This window comes from Corvus hawaiiensis, chromosome 12, assembly GCF_020740725.1.
Source record: "Corvus hawaiiensis isolate bCorHaw1 chromosome 12, bCorHaw1.pri.cur, whole genome shotgun sequence".
In the NCBI taxonomy this organism is placed as follows: Eukaryota; Metazoa; Chordata; class Aves; order Passeriformes; family Corvidae; genus Corvus; species Corvus hawaiiensis.
In genome coordinates this window covers 1,355,465-1,376,733 of record NC_063224.1, presented here as the reverse complement: position 1 = coordinate 1,376,733, position 21,269 = coordinate 1,355,465, and the positions used below count along the sequence as shown (strand labels likewise).

The 21,269-nt window shown below is 47.5% G+C and overlaps 1 protein-coding gene across 3 annotated transcripts in view; it reads right to left on the bottom strand.

The window, feature by feature from the left end:
* ANKRD11 (ankyrin repeat domain containing 11) overlaps positions 1 to 21,269 on the bottom strand; it is a 131,855-nt gene that overhangs the window by 100,453 nt on the left and 10,133 nt on the right. For 2 of the 3 annotated variants that reach the window (XM_048316945.1, XM_048316946.1), the window contains exon 2: positions 8,468 to 8,547. The gene's annotated coding sequence lies outside the window, so the exon portion shown is untranslated. Of the gene's footprint in view, positions 1 to 8,467; positions 8,548 to 9,026; positions 9,051 to 21,269 lie in introns of those variants that run through there. The other variant, XM_048316947.1, reaches the window with a different exon arrangement.

Below are 21,269 nucleotides of genomic sequence, written 5' to 3'. Positions count from 1 at the left end.
ATTTACTACCTGTTGCTATTTGGTTTTGACTCCATATAACTTCCATGTAGCATTAAAACCGTGTAATTATGTTAGTAAACATGATTTACCAGACAATAACAAGTAGACTTACTACCAGTCTCTAAGGTTACTCAAAATAATCAGAGGATCACAGAATATCCTGAGTGGGAAGGGACCCACAAGGATCATCCAGTCCAGCTCCTGGCCCTGCCCAGGACATCAGAGCAGAGATCAGAGCTGCCCTTGCCACAGGAATTCACAGACAGGACTCAGGAGCAGAGTTGGTTTATTCCTCCATTATTACCCTAAACCTCTCCTTAAACCTCTCCAAAGTTACAGTTCCAAAGCAAAGCTCTGCAATGAACGTCTTTCTACTAAGTTAAAATAGATTTCCCTGAATATTTATTTCCAACATTATCTTCAACCCAAACGTGCATTTCTCTTACAAAAGTTAATTCCAATTAAGAGAATGCTGAAAGGCTTCCTGCAAAAAACAACTACAGGATATTGGCAAGACTACAAGAATGAGGTAAAAACTACTGAAGACAACAAAATAATTTTCTTCTGACTGTGCAACATAAAAAGAAACGATATTTCTCATATGACACCAGCAATACATTTAGGACCAGCAGAGAATAACCAGAGCTATTCAGCGCTGACCTTTGAATCCTTGTTGTACTGTTCAACAGCTGAAAAACTATATAAAAGGATAAAAACGATCAAAATCAGAGAACTCCTCCCATCATACCCACTCATATCCATCAAGCTGACCAGCTCTTCTCATTTTTGCAGCTCCTCCAAGTATTTGTCACCTCCAAGGTGGAGGTGCCACACACACGTGAACACATCTGGTTCTCCTGCTGCCATCCCATCTTTCACCAAACGGGGAAACAAACTGGGTGTCAAGACCTCCAGGAAATTCAGAATTAAGGTTAAATGTTAGGCAAGGAAACCAAGGACACTCACAGAGAATGTGCTCTGAAAACCACCTGGCTCAGCTGTATGGACTCCAGGCCTCCTTGCAAGGCACATGACAACTTTTGAACTACAACTTTTCCTAAAATCCTCTGGAGCCTGAAAGCATTAACATTTTCTAAGGGTACACAAGGAATTGATGGCTGTATTTTCACATTATTGTACACTAGGATGAGTCCAGACACACAAACCCCATCAAAATCCAACCGCTATTCTTTCAGATCAGAAAAAGCCCAGCTTCTGCCATTGGTGTAATGCTGGGAAGACTGGACATCAGCTTGGCAGAACCCTCAGGTATTCACTCTGCAGTTTAGATAACCACTGAAATAAACACCTGGAAACTCAACTCCAGTGACACAGTAAGGAAGAGTGTAAAACAAACACCATCTCCAACAAACACCAGGCCTCAGGCAGGAAAGTCACAGAAGGGCTTTAGGTTGGGAGGGACCTTAAAATTCATCACCACCCCCTGCCATGGACAGAGATACCAAGACCCGGTTTCTCTGGACCCCAGGTCCTTCTGTATTTAAAGAGTGTCACCACCTGCATCGAAGACACCAGTCTCAGGGACCTCCTGCCCGAAACACTAACAGAGTTTCGTGGTATCAATTCATCTTGATTGTGCAGTTTAAGCCTAGGACTGAAATCCCAGCCCGGGATAGACAACTCAGGCTATCTGCAGTGGTGTGTGCCTGCCCTACAACCAATGCTGGTTTTGGTGTTCCCGTGACTCCCCCACAAGAACCACCAGCGCACCCTCACCACAACCACCACCAGCTCCACGTCAGCACCACCAGGGCCAGCCCACTTGGACTGTTAACTCACTGGGGCAAAAATAAATGAAAAATAGGAAGCCATGACCAATTTTACTTGCAAAAGCAAACACAGCATCCATTTACAGTGGCGATTTCCCAAAATAACCCGTACACATGGCTGCCATCCCCGCTCCTCTGCGAGCGGTTCATCCAGAGGGGTGACGTTACACAAGCACATTCCTGGCTGATAAGGGAGCCCCACGCACCCAGTTCCCCAGAAATAGCTGTTGTGCTCCAAAGTAACCTCTAATATCGATAACGACAGGGATTTAAATTTCAAATAAATTTAGATGAAAGATTGAAGCGAGAACGTCAATTCCAGCACCGTGGAGATGCTTGTCTTCCATAATGAAGGAGCCCATAAAAATAACAAGGGAGAAGATTTACACCCAAGCTCCTCCAAAAAAAAAAAAAAAAGTAAAAAGAAATAGGGAATGAATTACTGATTTTTGCAGCTACTTAGTGGTAGGAACAGATGGTTCCAGGCAATAGTATTGACAACCTCCCAAGCTCCCACCCCCAAAGGTGAGCTGCTAAGTCTGTTCCAAACTCAAGAGTTAAAAACGTCGCAGCTGAGACGCTGCTCTCAGAGGAAGCGCCGAGGCTCAGCCGGTCCCACAGCTCCACAACTCCACTTTGCTCACTGCTGCTCTGCCTCGGCCCTCACCCAAGCGTTGTGCCTTCCCAAAACACCCCGAGGCAGCTCCTGCAGCCATCTGCCCGCTCCCGGGATGAGCCAGGGCCCTGGGAAGGGGAAGGCAGGCAAGGCATGGAACAGCTCTGAGGGGAAGCAGAGCTCTCAGTGTTTGTCCACCAACCCAAAGCTACTTCTGAGGCCAAAGCCAGGAGTGTCAGCTTCCCAAAACACCCAGGCACAGGGAGCAGTTCTTGGAATTCCAGCCCCCGGGGAGCCTCTGCCATGGTGGGCACAGCCCACGGTCCCTCACTCCCTTCATGTCCACAAGTTTCTGCAAACAGCCAAAACCTCCCCTCTCCCAGCTCCTACATGTCTCCAGCAACTGGAAACAATCAGCCTGTCCAGTCACAACCCAAGATCAAAACACTCCTTAAAGCAGTAACTTGTTAAACACAATTCAGCTTTGGATTTCTGGGGAAGTCCAGCAAACTACCATAAAACAGGGGTAACACCCAGCAGCAAAACAACTGCTGGAACACCTGAGTGAGTCCTCAAGCCTCTTGTTAAGCCAGGAAGGAATCAGGCTGAGCCAGCAAAGCTCAGCCCTTGTTTTCCCGTTGTTCCAGAATCAAAGCCCTGCCAAGAATTTAGCCAAGGAAACAGAAACACTGGTAACGCCTGCTTCCCATCTCCACACAACATGGAACTACGGAATGGTTCGGGTTGGAAGGGACCTTAAAGCTCAGCTCCTTCCACCCCCTTCCATGGGCAGGGACACCTTCCACAAAACCAGGGTGCTCCAGGCTCCATCCAGTCTAACCTTGAACACTTCCAGGGATGGGGCACATCCAGCATTTTAGACTTAACTTTTCAGAATTGCTTCCTGGTTTTGTCAGAAGTCCCCTTCCAAGGACTATCAATGAAGCAGATCCATCACTTTTGCCTTTGGTTGCAATAACCATTTCCCACTTTTCCATGCACGGAGGACAGAACCAGGACCAGACTGCACCTCCCTGTTCATGTCAGACACTTGGGTGGCTCAGCCAAATCACCTTCCATACAAGGTTTCCATAAATTCACACTCTGGCTCTTCTGCTACTGAACACCTCCCAGCCACAATTCCCACCTCATTCCCCCCTCACAGGGGGTCCAGCAGCTGACCTGTTCCTTGGACAATGACTGTCCCACCTGCAGCCTCACTAAACATGCCCAAGTCACTGATGCATCTCCCTCCCAGGCAGGAATGAACTCCCTGAACACAGAACCACTCCCCTCACTCAAAGAACTCAGGATTTGAATGTCAAAACCTCAGGATCACCACTACCTACACAAAAGGGAACAAGAACATCCCAAGCTTCATTCCAGAAGTACAAGAGAGCCTGGTCCTCCCCGTGGGCCTTTGGCCTGCAAGCTCCGGAGGTGGGAACATCTTGCACACCTCCTGCTGCCAAGAGCATCATCTGCACTTAATCACATCATGATGGATACCTTTGGAAAACGAGGGATTGCAGCCATATCATGTGTCACGCTGCCACTTCACTCCCCAGCCAGTGTCACTTCCTCAGGGCGGAGGCCACAGCTTTGAAGAGCTCTGTGGAACACCCATAAATAAATAAAACCCTCGCTCACCACCCCACAACCTGCCCCCCAGCACTTTTACTTTTCCCAAGAGGTCACACCCAGGAACACCATTGCACAACAAATGGAAGCAGGAACCGGCCAAGAAACCTACAGATCCCTTCCCAAAAATCCCAGCCTCCCTCTGTCACCCGGGCTGGGTGGCTCAGGAGCTTCCTCCACGAAATAACAGCCTGGCAGCTACTGGAAATGATAATCCCGTGCACTGTCTGCTTGTTTTAATGAACTTGTTCCTAAATGCAACTGTGATTTTTAAGCATAGATTACATGTTGGTTGGTATTAACCTACAACATCATAACCCAGAAGCGTGCATTTTTCAGTGTACATTACATTAGCAGATATAAATCTACAAAATCCTAACTCAAAAGTATATTTCTTTTAAAAATTAGGATTTTTGTGGTCACAATATAGCCCCTCAGAGAACAAAATTATTCAAATCAAATAGATTCAGAGAAAAAGCCCAACCAGCCATTTTGCTTCTTTTCAAGCAGTTACTGACATGGTTTTCTCTAGTTCTAAACACTAAAGCAGGGAGAAAAAGGGCTGTATTTGGTTGTGGGTTGCTCTCACCAAGAACTCCCGTCTGTGCCATGGTGAATAAATGGACCAAAATTACACCCAATGAACAAGTCAAGCGAGACATTTTTCAAAGCAGCCCCTGCTCAGCTCAGGTCTGTTCATTAAGGTGCTGCATTGTGCTCCAGCTTGGCTTATTAGCAGTGGAAAGGTCAGGGAAAGTGAATTAATGGAAGTGCTGTGCTCTCCAACATCTGACATGCAAGAGAGGAGCCTCCCTACCTACACTGCTCCTGAAAGGTACCTTCAAATTGAGGGCATGTAGGTGGCACCTGCCAAAAGTGCCATGTGAATAACGTTGGCAATTTAACAAATTCTAGGAAAATACAGAGAACTGTAAAAGCAGCAATTCAACCACTCAAAGCAAACGCTTGTGCTGAGATTACAGTTGAAAAAGCAGCTTTTTCACATGGACAGGGGAAAGGATTTAAAGCTCTTTCCTGTAGGTCTCAGCAGGGTTTTGAGTCCAAAAACTCAAGGCTTGTTTGACCCACAAAGAACTCCAGGCTCACAGTTAAGCCACCTCTGCTTAACCTCTGCTGGCGGTGAAGATACGGCTTTAGAAGTTAAATTTATACTGTGTCACCTCAGTGCTGTCCAAGAGACCAGAACATGGCCACACAAACACTTACTGCTCCGAAGGGCCATGCAGACCCACCTCACACACAGGGAGGACAGTGTAGAGGCTGGGGTGTTCCCCACTGACCCCACCTCCCCTTCCCAGGATGACCCACATGGCAGCACAAACCCAAACTGGCCCTGGTGAAACGCTCCGGGCAAACCCGCACCTGGAGTGCCACCCAGCTGCTTTATGGAGCTCCCAAAATCTGTTTTTCCCAGAGAAAGGGCTCCAGCAGAAGTCAGCAAACCCACAAAGCCACGCAACTCTGCCTCTTTAATGCTGCATTGAATCATGGAATTGTTTGGGTTGGAAGGGACCTTGAAGCTCATCCCATTCCACCCCTGCCACGGGCAGGGACACTTTCCACCAGCCCAGGTTACTCCAAGCCCTGTCCAGCCTGGCCTTGGGCACTGCCAAGGATCCAGGGGCAGCCACAGCTGCTCTGGGCACCCTGTGCCAGGGACTCACCAGCCTCATGAGGCAATTCCTTCCCAGTATCCCATCCAGCCCTGCCCTCTGGCACTGGGAAGCCATTCCCTGTGTCCTGTCCCTCCATCCCTTGTCCCCAGTCCCTCTCTAGCTCTCTTGAAGCCCCTTTAGGCCCTGGAAGAAGCTCTAAAGCTCTTTCTGGTGACTTCTCTCTCACAGGCTGAACAATCCCAGCTCTCTCAGACTATTAATTCCCCTTGTACATGGCTTCCCCTCCCCAAGCCCTGCTTCGCAACACACCAGCTTCTTAACCCAAAGGCCAACCCTTTCACACCCCAGAACCCCACGGAAAGCTCTCCTTGGCTCCACAATGACCAACACACTAAAGAATCAATGTACACTGCACTGCCATAGTGTTATCCTCCAGCCCCTCTAATCCGAAAGGGACAAGAATTGAAACACATGGGAAAAAAGGCAGCAAGCTCAGAAGAACACTTCCTGCAGAGAAGTATCTTCCTGGTGGAATACTGAGCTCGATTTCCCCCAGAGCAGTAAAACCTGAGAACCGTATGTGAACACGTTTAAGAGCATTAATAGAAAAACACCGAGCAGTTAAGTGAAGTCACGTTCCACCTAAACAACGCTCCCATTATTGCAGCATCTGACTTTCCGAGGACAATTCAATCCTGGCAGCATGTACTGTAATTGCTTTTCCACTCCAGGCCTCGGCTTTACAATCGTGCCCTTCTCGGGAGGTCAGAACGCGCGGCTGCAGCTCGGAAAGCAATTCTGTTCCTCATTCATCCCTTTAATCTCACACCTGCATATTCATTAGGAACTCCCTGAAACACCACTGCCAAAGCCACTAGCAAAGCTGCTGCTTGGAGAAAGCCTTGACCCCTCTGCTTCCCTGGGAAGGTGTCGGGAACATGCGGATGGCACCGGCTGTCGGCGTCGGTGCTGGGGAGCAGTGGAGTCACCAAAGGCCAGGACAAGCCCAGCGTGGCGCAGCCACCCCTGCTGCCAACAGCAAAAAGAGCAGCAAATACCACTGCCCAGAGAAGCTGTGGCTGCCCCACCCCTGGAAGTGTCCAAGGCCAGGTTGGACGGGGCTTGGAGCAGCCTGGGCTAGTGGAAGGTGTCCCTGCCCATGGCAGGGGGTGGAACAAGATGTGCTTTAAGGTTCTTCCCAACCCAAACAATTCCATAACTCTGTGATGACCCGGCTTGCTTCAAGCAAGTGCTTCCCAACAGGGTTGTGCAAACACACCTGAATTTTGGGTAAGTTTTTGTTATCCAGGTTTGAAAAGGACAGTTTGCATTCAGAAAGACAAACACCACTTACCCCCAAAACTTGTAAGGAAAACCTTTGTCCCCAGCTATGAAATAAAACAGGCAGCAAACAGCAACCAGCCTGATTTATAACTGATATCAGGGCTGAGCTGGGTTTTTCAGGGCCCTGCAGAGCTCCCGGGAAGGAGGACAGACCTCCTGCACACGCCAGGAAAAGGGCTCACACCTGATACACTTTAATTACCTAACAGCACCGAGAGTCACCAATGCCTACTCTGCTTTGTCTCACCGTGAAAGGCTTCTCCTGCTATTAATATTCACCAGGGGAAGCTGAAATAACAACTTGTCTCCATCTGAATACTTTGAAATTATCATGGCCACACTAAACACAACGGTTTTTATTTTTTTCCCCTCCAAATCCAGGACAAAAGACACCTATCAGCCTGCAAAGGCAGCCGATGGAGCAGAGCTGGACTGCACCGAGCAACTCTCCAGCAACAGCCTTTATCGTGCTGACAACCTCAACACAAATAATCCCCCTGCAGCCTGAACCAAGAGGTCAGCCAGGGATCTAGGGCCCCAAGGCAGGAGCCACACACTGTAGTTATCCAGCAGGAGCCTTCTCCATAGGATTTCTGGGCATGTTGGGGGTGACCCTGAGCCTGCACTGCCACGCATCCCCCCACCCCAACACACACTGCCCAGCTGAGCCCACCCAGCTTCTGCTCAGCTCCCATCACACCAAACCACCAGCACAGCAAAAAAACCAGCCAGAACAACCCCCTGTCTACAGCTCCAGCCACACCAGCGGGATTTCTAGGACAGCACCAGCCTCTCCCACCCTCTCGCACAAAACAGAGGCAAAAATCTCGTTTTTCCCCCTAAATTGCACTCTACGACAGCCTGTTATTTCTGCATCTGTTAATGCTCCCAAAAAGTTGAATCCTAACACTGCATCCAACTGTAGTCTCAGCAGATTGGGAGGTTTCTCTGCCCAAAATGAAACGTAGGTGCCATCTGTTTCAATTAGGCTAATCACAAGAAGACGTAACACTGGGAAACTCAGAGACTTTGGGTTTTTTCAAGACATTTTGAAAGCGAAGAGAAAGAAAGAGGACTGTGGTATTATTTAATACTCAGCAGTCAGCAGCACCAACAAGCTGCACAGTCTGCTTGGGCAAACCTGTGCTGGAACTGCCCACGCAGGAAAGTTCACTTTGATTTCACTGAGGTCAGAGAAAAACTTGCTATATTCAAAATTATCTAAAATTAAAAAGACATCTCAGAACTACAGACAACTCCCAAGATATTCTTGGTTAGTACCTTTTAGATATTCCATAGAACTTGCAATTTTTGCCTTCAAATTGCAGAAAATAAAGAAAAACATTTTAAAAAGGCAAAACCAAACAGTCCAACAGAGACACAAGCAGTTGTTAGGGAATAAACCAGAAATTTTGGAAAGAAGCAGAGTCAATATTTACCGATTCCATAGTTGAAAGCTGTTCTTCACAGGACATATATTAAAATCCAACAGAGGTGTGTCCCAAAAACGCTGTGTAATCTGAAAAACACAGGAATTGGCTCATTAGAAAATTAAAACAAGTGAGTTTTATTCACAACACACACACTGGATTTGAGTACATGATGGTTACCCAGTACAAACCCTTGCCTAATCCACAAATAAACTTCCTGGTAACGACTCTGCCCAAACAGCAGAATAAAGGAAAGCATGGAAGCTCCACCAAGCACCCACCTTGTCCCATAACTTTCTGGTAATAGTTTTTTTTTTAAAAATCACCTGCTTCAAGGTTCCTGCAACCATCTGGGTGGGCTGAGAGGCATTTTATTTACAAATGAGGGTATGTCACCCCCCCAACCCTGAGCAGCTCACGAACCCACAGACAGGCAGGGCCAGAACGAGCTCCCGTGCTGGGAATTCACCTTCCCAAACAACCCCTGTGGAATTATCCGTGGCACAAGTGCTCTCTTTTCAAGCACACCTCTGCTCTGAATAGCAGTGAATCTATTCATTCTACAAACCTCTAACGTGATTTTCTTGACCAGCTCTTGCTGTACCTTCAAGGATGTTTTCCCAGCTACAAATTCCCAAAGTGAAATTTCTGACGCCGGGCAGGAACCAGCAGGAGCTCTCAGCACCCAAGGCCAAGGGGAATTAGATTCATTAACTGGCACATGAAAGCACTGGCAGATTCCAAGCCCAAAACCTGCACTCCTCACCGTTCCCAAGGTGGAGAAGCTCAGTGGGATGGTGAGGGACCCGTAGGTACGGAAAGCAGCAAAGTGAGGCACTGGGAGCACTGGGCCTTCCCCAGTGCCAGTGATGTTATTCCGGTCTGCTTAAACAGATGCCAGCTCCACATCCTGCTCATGCCAAATTCCCCAAAACCCCATATTCCATCCAATCTCTAGACACTGCAAAGCACACCAAGGGACACAGTGACCAATCCTTGCTCCAGTTGCAGGGAAAAAAATCTGAATTTCTTGCCTTGCAAAGCTGGTGACAATTTTATGCTTTACCGCTGCTCGTCACCTTACAAACAACTTCTCTGATGTAGCTGGATTTGGACAGCTGCTTTCCAACGGGATGGTTCCTTCCAAGAACCATCCAGGAGAGACTCTGAGGCCAGCTGGGACTGATACACAGTGGAGGAGATTCGGAACCCTGGGAGAGCCTTGTTTGTTTTGGGAAACTTTCACTCCCCAATGAAAAGCCAAAGGGAAGATGTCCAGATGAGCAATGCAGCTGCATCCAGGGTAGAGCTGCTTCCAGCTGGGCTGAGGGAAGTCTTGGGAACCTCAGTGAAAAGGAACAGGCCAAAATAAACCCCAAAACCCATAGGAAGATGTGAAGGCACAGGATCCTGACTCAAAGAAAGGAATCCTGCAGCAGGTAAACTTCTCCAGACGAGCAAAATAGAAGTTTTCTGGCATTTTTCTTTGAGAAGAGCAAAGGAAATACAGACACATGGCTACCTCGTGGATTTTCCAAGGCCAGGGAGCCTGAGGGATCCCCTGATGGGAACTGCAGCCCTATGGAGCATGATGGCAGTACTTGCACAGCACCTTTTCTAGCAGGATTCCCCTACTCCTTTTATCCTCTCCTGCACAGTAACAGCCACATCACTAATTAGCACTTCAACAGCAGTAAGAGATAAACTGGGGGAACAACAGCTGAACTTCCAACTACACTGTCTGGAAATTCAGCAGTGCTACTTTGCTGACAGTACTGACTGCCACAGCATCATGGAATGGTTTGGGTTGGAAGGACCTCAAAGTCCATCCCATTCCACCCCCTGCCATGGGCAGGGACACCTTCCACTGTCCCAGGCTGCTCCAAACCCCATCCAGCCTGGCACTGGGCACTGCCAAGGATCCAGGGGCAGCCCCAGCCTCTCTGGGCAACAACTGTGATCAACTGTGAACAGAATTACCAAAAAGTCTACAGAAATCAGTCCCAGGACACTGATACACCATTTTCAAGGCCTGTTTACAGCTGCTTCCTGGCCCACATACAGCAAATTTATTCATTCCTTGGCTCACATATAAACATGCATAAAGTATCATAAAGCTGAAATAGCAACCACACATGAGCCAAGTAATTTTCACAACGAACATGGCACCATTTTTTAATGAAATTGTTATCAAATCACTTAGGAATGCAGCAAATACTCCAGTGGGAGATGCCCAGCACAGCCTCACTAGCTGTACGTGGTCAGGTCACTCACACAACGTTCCTGCTGCACGCAATCCAACATTTCAATTTAAACCCAAATTCACTTCCAAAAGCCACATTATAATTAATAAACACACCTATCCATCCCATTTTCTTAGCTTTAGCTGATGAAAATGTATCACTTCACAAAGTATCATCACTGCCCTTGTCCCTCCTGGGAACTTGCAGAGCTGACCATGGACAATGCTCCAACCCTGCCGAGCTCACGGTCACTGCACAGGAGCCATCTTCAGTGCACCACGGCACACACTGGTCCTCCTGTGCCTTGAAATGGTCATAGAAATACCAAATAATCAAGTGCTCAAGGTGGCCAGATTCTGGCTTAAAACAGGTTCAGTCTTTCAAAACTTGGGATACTTTCTTTTCTTTTAACGTGAAGCAACTTGGTAACTCTGCGCAAGCAGACAGTTCCACCAAAATAAATATATAAATGTTTAAACTTCTAAGTTTTCCCACCAGCTCCTGATCTTAACACTGACCATGGGGTCCCTCAGCATTTCTCCAAATTAGTGATTCTTGCTGCACCCACACACAGATCAGGACTTCACATTCAGAGCACAAAGTGCAACTTCTGCCAGCATTCCACTGAAAAAATTGGGAATTACATAATTCAAACCTCCTTAATAAAAGGGTATCTTGTAACTCCACAGAAATTAGTATTTGAAGATGGAAAATGCTTCACAATCCCAAGCTGTGACCTGAAAAACACTGGCATTAGCTATAGACTCCACACCATAGCAGTTGGGATGTGGCAGCAACACCAACTGGTCCCAACACCGAGGTGGGAATTGGCTTCCTTGAAGGAATAAACCAGTTCTGTGCAGATGCAGAGTCCCTACAAGGGTCTCCATGAAAAATGTGTTTGAGAGTCAATGATTTCATATGTCTCCATATTTTTAAATTTGATCAATAATGCAGAAAGGTTCTGCTGAAATCTCATTTCACAGGGAGCAGGAAAGAAGCCACTGATGGTGTCTCATCCCAGGAAACCCAGAGGCCAATATCCCCACAAATGTGTGCCTCCCCCTTAGTGTTTCTTTGAGGGAAGAAGTTGTATTTGGACCCCAAGTGAGACTTGCACCAATTCAGATTTTATGGTGATCCAGAACTAGGCAGTGTAACAGGATATCAGAGATTTAGATTCTGGTTTAGACCAACTTTTGAATGGAAAAAATCTCTAGGGAGTAAGAGAACCTTTTTCCACAGCACTCATCTGCTTCCCTCAAAATAATTCCAGGAAGAGACAGAATTTCAATAAGGCATCTCTCTGAGGGGCTCCAGTGAAAATACACCCAGGGGAGCACCCGAGACCCACGGAGCTCCTGCTCTCAGATAAGCTCCATTACCTCCGACACAGAACCAAGGGGGAACGACTACAGCAAATTTGGAGGGAGGGGAAATTTGGAAATGTTTTCCTGTGCACTCCGTTGGCACAGCTCAGTGCCTGCCTGCACAGCCTGACACAGCACAGCCAGAGCTTTCACCTGCTGAAAAGGGGAAAAATGCTTTAAATCCCATTATAATTCCAGAACCTGAGCAAATAGAGACTGGGGAGTGGGGGAAGAACCCATGAGCAGCAGCACTACAAACCCCACAGATGTCTTCCATAAATATCCACGGGTTCCTTCCACAACAACAGCGATTCTATTCCTGCCTGGTTACAGCACGCAAGTCAGATAAGAATCCCAACAAATGCTGGAGTCTGGGAAAGAAAACGTGCCACCTCTACAGAAACAGTGCAGAAATCCCTGTCTCTGGAGCTTTGTCTATCCCATCCCACTGAGAGCCAGAACACCCATGCCCAGCACAGCAGGAAAGCTTTCCTGGCCCCTGCCAAGGGATGGACAGCAAATATGGATCATCAGATTTGTGGCAACTTCCCTCAGGAGCCTGGAAAAGCACCCCCAGACCACTCCACGCAGCTCAGCACTCTCTAGAGAGAGGAGGAAAAGAAGAGGTGTTGCTCTGTAGGTCTGAAAGGGGATAAAGAGTTGTTTCCAAGAAATCCACATAAATTTGAGATAAATACCCCCCCCGCAGCCTATCAGGGGCTCCCAGCACAGCCATCTCCAGGTGCATACACACAGCAAACCCTCACGTTCTGCAGCCACTCCCACCCTTTTCGGAGAGATTCCCAGCACTGGGGTGAGCTCCAGGACCTGCCTTTCGCTGCAGTTTACGAACATTCCCGCAGCAATCGCAAACCAACTATGCTCAAACAGCACCAGCTACCCAAGTGAAAAGCCAAAGCACACAGAGAATTTCACTAGTCCTAAAAAAAAGCACCTTTCAGCGTGTTTGACTGTGACACAACCGTAGCATCAAGTAAAATTTAATTAGACAGCTTTTGGAACAAAAGTAGGTGATATATTCTTGGTCTTAAAGCTCCTTTATTTTGCCCTGCAGATAAGATGTATGCTGAGATCTACAGTTCTTAAAGCTTGTGTTGTCTGTGCTACTTGATAAAAAATACAAAATAACCTGATACAGTCCTCAAAAACACAGACACTTCTGTGGGCTGAAGAGCCCAAGGTTCACTGTCCCACTGTAAAAAGCACAAAGGATGGGAAAGCTGTGATTCCTGGAAAACCACACTGTCCTTTAAGAGTTTTAACTGAAAGTCTGACATGGACAATGCAGTCCCTAGGAACTGGGGGTTGACAGAAGCCTAAATTCAGGAATGACCAAGATGTTTCTCCAGTGAATTAGGAGAGGTCAAGATCTGTGATGACACATCATAGAATCACGGAATGGTTTGGGTTGGAAGGGCCCCTAAAGCTCAACTTGTTCCACCCCCTGCCAAGGGCAGGGACACCTTTCCCTCTCCCAGGTTGCTGCAAGCCCCATCCAACCTGGCAATGAACACTTCCAGGAATGAGGATTAAGCTCCAAGATGTTGAACTTCACTGACCCAGTGAAGGCAAGAAGCGAGGATGTCCTCTGGAACTAAAGCTGTAATTTAAAATGAGCTCACAGCTGCTGCCATAGTTCAGGCTCCTTCTCCTTTCCATTCCTGCTAAATACGAGTGAGGTGGGACAAACACATCCTTGCCCTCCCCAGACTGAATCCCTCCCTGTGACTTCACCACAAAGTCCCACTCAGTTCCCTCAGTACCTTCTCCCAAGGGAAGCAGGAGGGTGAACGATGCCACTAGGCCACAACGAGCTCCACTTTATTTAAAAATGAATGTGCATTTCTTACTCTGTGCTAAATTTTAACACATCCAGAAAATACAATTTTTCAGAAGAAGAGTGACAGACAGACACATTTGACACCTTTGCAGTCCCAGACATTTGCATCCGTGTAATTCCATGGCAAATTGGATACAGGTTACTATTAATACCTGAACTATTTCCTTTCCTTTCTGAATGCTGATTGGTGAAAAGGATGCAAGCATCCCATTTTAAAGCACACTAATTAGCCAAGGAGGAGTCAAGGAAGTCACTGTTCAGCCTTCAAGAACAGACACAATCTCCCTCACAGAGAGAAAATAAAACACAGCAAACAGCCATGGAGTGGATTCTGGTTGGATTCTGAGCAGGTTGAGTACAACCTCCCCAGCCAAGAAAACTCTCTGTGGAGACAGCAATGTTACAAGCAGACACTTCAACAACTCAAATACAGGTTTCTCAGGAATATGCAGGTGGCAGCAGCCCCACACCCAGGTACGTAGGATCAGACACCGTTACCTGGCTGGACAACCCAGGAGGTCCACAGCAAGCAACATGAAAAAGGTAATTGTAGAATGTGCTCAAGTCTACAATTCCTGAGTTATAAGTGCCTTACAACCACCTCAAATTACACAGCAAAGAAAGAGCTGAAAGGAAGCACCTCCTTGATTTCCACATGGCATCCCTCCCCTATTGTCTGGGGCCTGGCAAGTTACGGTCAGAATAAAAAGATTCCTTAAAAATCCCACATACATTGAAAGCACCTACAGCTTCCACTGATCTTTTTTCCTTTCTATTCTAAGCCCTGAACAGGTTTAAGTAGCAGTTGTCATCATTAAAGAAGCTGCTCCCCTCCCACTTTCCATTCTCCCAAGACAGGAGCATCCTGGCAGCAGCAGGCACAGGTAAGGAAGGAGCAGCTGCCATCTCGCTCAGGTACAGAAATCCAGTCTGGAAAAGGGTGTGAGGAGGGCACAGGCCACCTCAGCCACATGTGATCAGAAAGCATTGCTGAATAATGAAATAAGGAAATACTGTCATTAATAATAATAACAATAAAACAAGGAAGTCAAATGTCTGTCTGTGCCCACTGAAGTGCCCCAGCCGCTCAGAGGGGCTCGAGGGATACGGGTTCTGCCCCTGCTCAGCTGCTGGCACCCAGCTTCTCTCTCGGGCCACTCCAGAGCTTGTCCATAAATCAGCTGAACCTGCCAGCCCAGCAGAAAACTCCTGAAGTTCCTCTGTCCCCCGGCTGGAGGGTGTGGGAGCCTCACCCCCCGCAGCAGCACAACCCCGCTGCGGCCGTGCCACGACACCGCGCCCCGGGAACAGCCACAAACGCCCGGAGAAAGGGCACAGCCCTCCCTTCCAACACAGGGCCGTCCAAACAAACAGCACAGAGGGTGGCAAGGAAAACGCTCAGAGGACAAAAGGACGGAGTCAGGATTAAACCCAGTCCCTTGATCCCCGGCCAAATGGCCGACCCATAAGCCCACACAACTTCCAGAGCCAATTTAAAATCCTGAGTGTGCTATACTTCAGGTTATAAAATCATATTTAGACACACATTTTGAAGTGTTCTTTGCTCTGCTGGTGGCTAAAAACAATTCCTTTGTCATCAAATCCTGCTTCGGCAAGCTGACGTGACGTTTTTAACTCAGGAAATAAGATAATTATGGTTCAAGGTAAACAACTACAACTGTGCATCATAAACAGTTTCTAATTTTAAGCCTGAGTCCCTCTAATGCCATCCATATTTTAAAGACAGTTTCCTTACAAATGGTTTAGGTTGTCTGAGCAGCTTGTGACTGAGCCTGTGCTAATGAGCAGCAGCACATCCCAGGAAAACAGAGGCTGGTGGAGAAGGTGAGCTCCTGTGTCAACACCACGGGATGGTTTGGGTTGGAAAGGACCTTAAAGCTCATCCAGTCCCACCCCCTACCGTGGGCCAGGGACACCTTCCACTATGCCAGGTTGCTCCAAGCCCCGTCCAGCCTGGCCTTGGACACTTCCAGGGATCTAGGGGCAGCCACAGCTTCTCTGGGCACCCTGTGCCAAGGCCTCCCCACCCTAACAGCCAAAAATTTGCTCCTAGTATCTAATCTAAATCTTTCCTTCTTTCAGTTTGAAGCCGGTCCTCCTTGTTCTGCCACTCCAGGCCCTTGTCCAAACTCTCTCTCCAGCTCTCTCGGAAGCCCTTTTATCACCTCAGAACCTTAGGGGTTCTAAGGTCTGCCCAGAACTCTCTCTTCTCCAGGCTGAACAAGCCCAGCTCTCCCAGCCTGTCAAGGTAAGCCAAACATCGAAGGAGGAAAATACACTCTGAATCTTAAATAGCTGGAGAGGCAAAAGCTGCATCTCTCAGAACACAAGAGAAAACAAAGCACCGAGAGCGGAGCTACACACGCTTACGCAACCAACCCTCGCTGCAAGTCATCCTGGATCCCAGACCTCAAACGCCCCACTGGCACAAACAGCAGCAATTCAAGTTGTAACTCGTGAAGAGAACCAGCTACTGAGCTGTTCAACACCAGGCAGCAAACACAGCTCCAGCCCCTCCGTGCTGTGTCTAAACCGGCCCTCGCGCTGCTGCTGCTGCTGCTGCCCTAAAATATTCCCAAAGTTACCTGGGAACAAAGGCTGGCAGGAAAGAGCAGCATCCCAGCTGAGCCTGCAGCCAGATAGGCTGGAGCACATGGTATGAGCATGGCTGGAGCTCCAGGGAGGTATGGAGGGCACGAGCTGCCTGCCTTGGGGATGAATCACTGTGCTCAGAGGGAGCAGTAACTGCAGGAGTGCTCTGAGGTGTTAGCCTGGCAGGCTCTCATTCCTCCTCATCCCAGGAAAACGTGCTAAATTACAACCAAATGAGCCCAGCTGAAGGGGGGAAGGTGGCAGAGCAACCCAGCTCCAATAGAGAAAAAGCAATCTTACAGAGCTGTGCTGGAAAAGCCAGCAGTGGTCAGAAGTATCCCAAAAGCCAGCGGTGGGAATGCTCCTGCAGGAGCCTGACCGGCGCACAGGAATCACGAGTTGGAGCCAGCGCAGCCTGGGAGAGCTTGCTCCTCCAAAACTTTCCCTCACTAAACAATTCCAAAGCACCCCACCCCATTGCTGCTATTGTTGTCAGAGAGGGAATTCCAACCAGAGCAACGATTTCCACGACACTTTTCTGTTGGAAGAAGAAAACTGGTAACACAGCACAGCAAAAATACAATCTCCACAGTAGTTCATCCAGTACCACAAGTCCCCTTCCTAAAGGGAGCAGATGAACGTGCCTGGAGTCTGCTGTGCAGCATGGATGTATTTTTAGATCCAAGGATCCAAAGGCAGCGATGTGGTGGAAGCCTCCCAGGCTGGAGTTAGCCATGGGAGGTTCATCTCTCCACACCCTGGAGAGGGCAGCTCATCAAGAGGCTGCTCAGAGCAGAAGGAAACAATTCACCCATTCCTCAAAGAAATCCCTCTTCCCACGACTGCACACAAGGCAGCTCCTCTAAACTCCCCCTAAGCTCATCCCGATTTGCACCATTTTTGGGGAACAGCAATACATTAAAAGTGCTCTTTCCCCCCGCATCTCTGGCACAATTAATGGAGATAAATTCAAAGCTGCGTTCATGGCACAACATGGGATGAGCGGCTCAAAGTCAACCCGAGCGTCCACGAGACTGAAAGGAGCAGAACAACAGTTTGGCTTTCTACTGTTTTATCTGCAATTAACACTTTTCAATGAGTACTGGTAAAGCAGCATCAGCTGCTGGCCGAATCCAAGTGAGTGAAGCATGAAAAATATCATGGAATGGTTTTGGGTTGGAAGGGATCTTAAGCATATCCCATCCTGTTCCACTCCCTGCTATGGCAGGGACACCTTCCACTGTCCCAGGTTGCTCCAAACCCCATCCAGCCTGGCCTTGGGCACTGCCAGGGATCCAGGGGCAGCCCCAGCTGCTCTGGGCACCCTGTGCCAGGGCCTCCCCACCCTCCCAGGGAAGGATTACTTCCTAATATCCCATACAGCCCTGCCCTCTGGCAGCAGGAAGACATTCCCTGTGTCCTGGTACTCCAGTTCCTGATGAAGAATATCCTCAAAGTGAAGCTTCCAAGGGAGCCAAACACGGCCACGGCCACCAAAGCTGCTCTGCTCTCCTGGCCACCATGAGCCAATGTTTAACCCAATTATCAGGTGCAGGAGTCCACTCCCAGGCCACAAAAGGTGATTTAGTCACATTAGCTTCCACCTACATTCCCAGGCCACAAAAGGTGATTTAGTCACATTAGCTTCCACCTACAACAGTGCCATTCATCACCAACCCTTCAGGGACACACCTTTGGGAAAAGCACCTGGCAGGTGTGCAGGGATCACTGCCTCAAACCTGGGAGTCCAAAAATGGAATAAAATGCAGGTAAAACTATGAATTAGAGACTAATCAGTAATTAGAAAGTTTATTATTTCATAAATTGCCAGGTATTCTGACGGTCCCATCCGAGAGCTCAGAGATGGCACTGCCTGGATGCAGATGGCCTCACCTACCCCCCTGCAGAGGTGCCTTTGGGAATCCCAAATGTGCCACTGGGGGACACAAATGCTCAATTCTGAGTATTCATGGGACAACAGGCAGAAAAGGAGTGGAAAAACAAAAATAAAGGAAAAATGCAAAAAGCCTACGCAAGACCCAGAAGTCCTGAGTAGAGCCAAGCCATTTTCAGACTTGTATTAAAATTAGATTGGCTTTAGACTATGAATCACATTCACCCCTCGTGAGCAGCAAAAGAGAACCAACATCACCCAGTGAAACACAGAAATGCAGAAGGGACCGGCAGCAACCTCTAAAACCAAGGCTCCTCCACACCCTAAGCACCCACTGAATTGAGCTTACACACCTCAAAAACCAGCTCATTTGTAACACTCACAGCAGCCACCGACGGCAAAGCTACTAAAATCTGGTGTGTAGGTCTAGGAAAATAAAGCTTTGCTTCAGCCCTGCCTCCCCTCCGAGCCCTTCCTCCTCCAAACGCCTGAAATAGGATGTTACACTACTTGTTTATACGCCATTACAGAAAAACATGCTGGATTTCTTCATCCTGCATTACAGAACAAAAAGTTACCCAATTCCTTCTGCAAAGCACCAAGAAATAACTGTGAGACTATATACAGGGGGAAACATCCACGTGCTGGAGTAATCCAGCCTTATGTAACCGGCCATGGGCGTCTGACCACAACCAGCAGCAAAGGAAGGGCCAAACCAACTTCCCTTTAAAACCCACCCAAAAATTCGTTTTGAGGGGTCTGATTCAGGACGCAAATTATATTCATGTCTCTAAGTTACGATTTGAGGTTTCTGCCGTGGAAGTACCCAGAGCAGAGAATCACAGGTGGTTGATTTTCTCTCCTTGAGCTCATCCCCATTAACCAAAAATGAATCATTTGCTAATTGGCGAGTTCAGTTTGAACCCATGCCACCGTGATTCTTATCTCAGTAGTTGGAAGGCAGCTCCTTCCAAGGATCCAACAAGCCATGGACAAAGGCAGAGATCAGCATCCTAAAATGTCAGGAATCTGAGCACTGATAATTCTGGAGATCACAGAATAGTTTAGTTTGGAAAAGCCTCCGAGATCACCAAGCCCAGCACTGCCAAGCCACCAACTGTCACATTTACACATTTTTTAACACCTCCAGAGTGAGAGGGTCGCCCCTGAGCCTCCTTTTTCTCCAGGCTGAGCCCCGTGAGCTCCCTCAGCCACCCCTGGTGTTCCAGACCCTGCCCCAGCTCCCTTCCGTTCCCTGGACACGCTGTGTGGGCTCAGCTCAGAACAGCAGCTGTCCTGTGAGACAGACATGGACAAGGCAGCCAAAAACAAGAGGTGCAAAACAGACCCAAAATCCATAGATGATAAATTTCATAAAATCCATCTTTGCCCCCTTTCTACCTGCTGGCAGCCAAAAGGAAACACAAAAGTACAGACACATTATTATGAAAAGCAAGTAAACTTCTTGTGCATAAAGATAACAAATGTTTCACTGCTCTGTTTCAAACGTTTCAGATCTTAAACTGAACCCAGGAAAGAACATTACCAGTTAAGCTATTGCAGCAAATGAAATGAAAATTGAAAATCAAGTCTGACCGACATTAAATTTAAATAAATATATCTCAATTCCAGGATCATAATACATAGTTCTTATGACAAAAAACTTCTGGAGAAAGGAAAAACACCCTTGGTAACTCTGAATATTAAGCTAAGGTAGCACAGGCATCTCACAGTTTATCTAAATAAAGTGTCTCCTGCAAAGAGCCCTGGTTCCTCCAGTGCAGGCTGCAGTGTGATTAACAGAGGTCCATTAGAGAGGCAATCCATAACCTGGCTCCTGTGAGGAGTCCCTGCCACATCCGTCTGCGTTTCCATGGCAACCAGGCAGGAAAATATAAAGCAAATTACAGTTAAATGAAAATTATTCTCCATGACAATATATGTTAATGCGGGAACATTTGCAAGGCCATTCCAGATAAAATGTTTACATTCACACATGTGTCTACAAAAATAAATAAAAGGCAGCTGGAGCAGCTAATGGATCATCCAAAGAGAAGGATCAGTGTCTTTTTCCACCCCACCCCCCCCCAACTTTTAGTCTATTCATCAGAATAAAATTCTTCAAGCTGAGAGAATGGGAAACAACCCACCTTACCCAAGGTATTTGCCCATTTCCAAACAGAAACATTCTTTAAGGAGCAGCTTTTCAGAAGATCTAAAATGCACATTTCTGAATGTTGTGAATCTTTAATTTTCCTAGCTGCAAACAAAGACCACATTTACACCTCCCCATCCCAGCAGAAAATGGTTTAAACGAGAGGTTAAGTTTATATTTAGAAAGATCTGACTGAAACTGGAATAGTGACTTATTTGAATCAACTATAACTTACTGAGAACTGGAAGGTGTTTCATACCTCAGAATTTGGGGTGGTGACTCCACAGCTGGGAGACTCTTATACCCCACCAGGGTTTAAAGGCAGCACAGGCCACAATTTCAGAAATTTGGCTTTTAGAAAATGGGCTTTTAGAAAAGCCCACAATTAAGGCTGTAAAAGGTGATCCTACTCTCCCACTGTCACAGCTTAGCCTGAACAGTCCTTTTCAAGGGAATGTATCTCAGTTTTAGGGAATGTATCTTCTGGAGCATGAGGGAAGTTAATTGGAATGAGGCTCGTCAAGATGCAGCCACTTCGTTTTTTTTTTAACTCCCTTGGCTTGTACCCCAAAGAAAAGCCCAAAGAAAGGAAGGAGGTTATAAACTGACTCACAGTCTGTGCCACTGAAACGCCACGTTTTCAGAAGGGTTTAAAATACTGCCCTGGAAAACAGC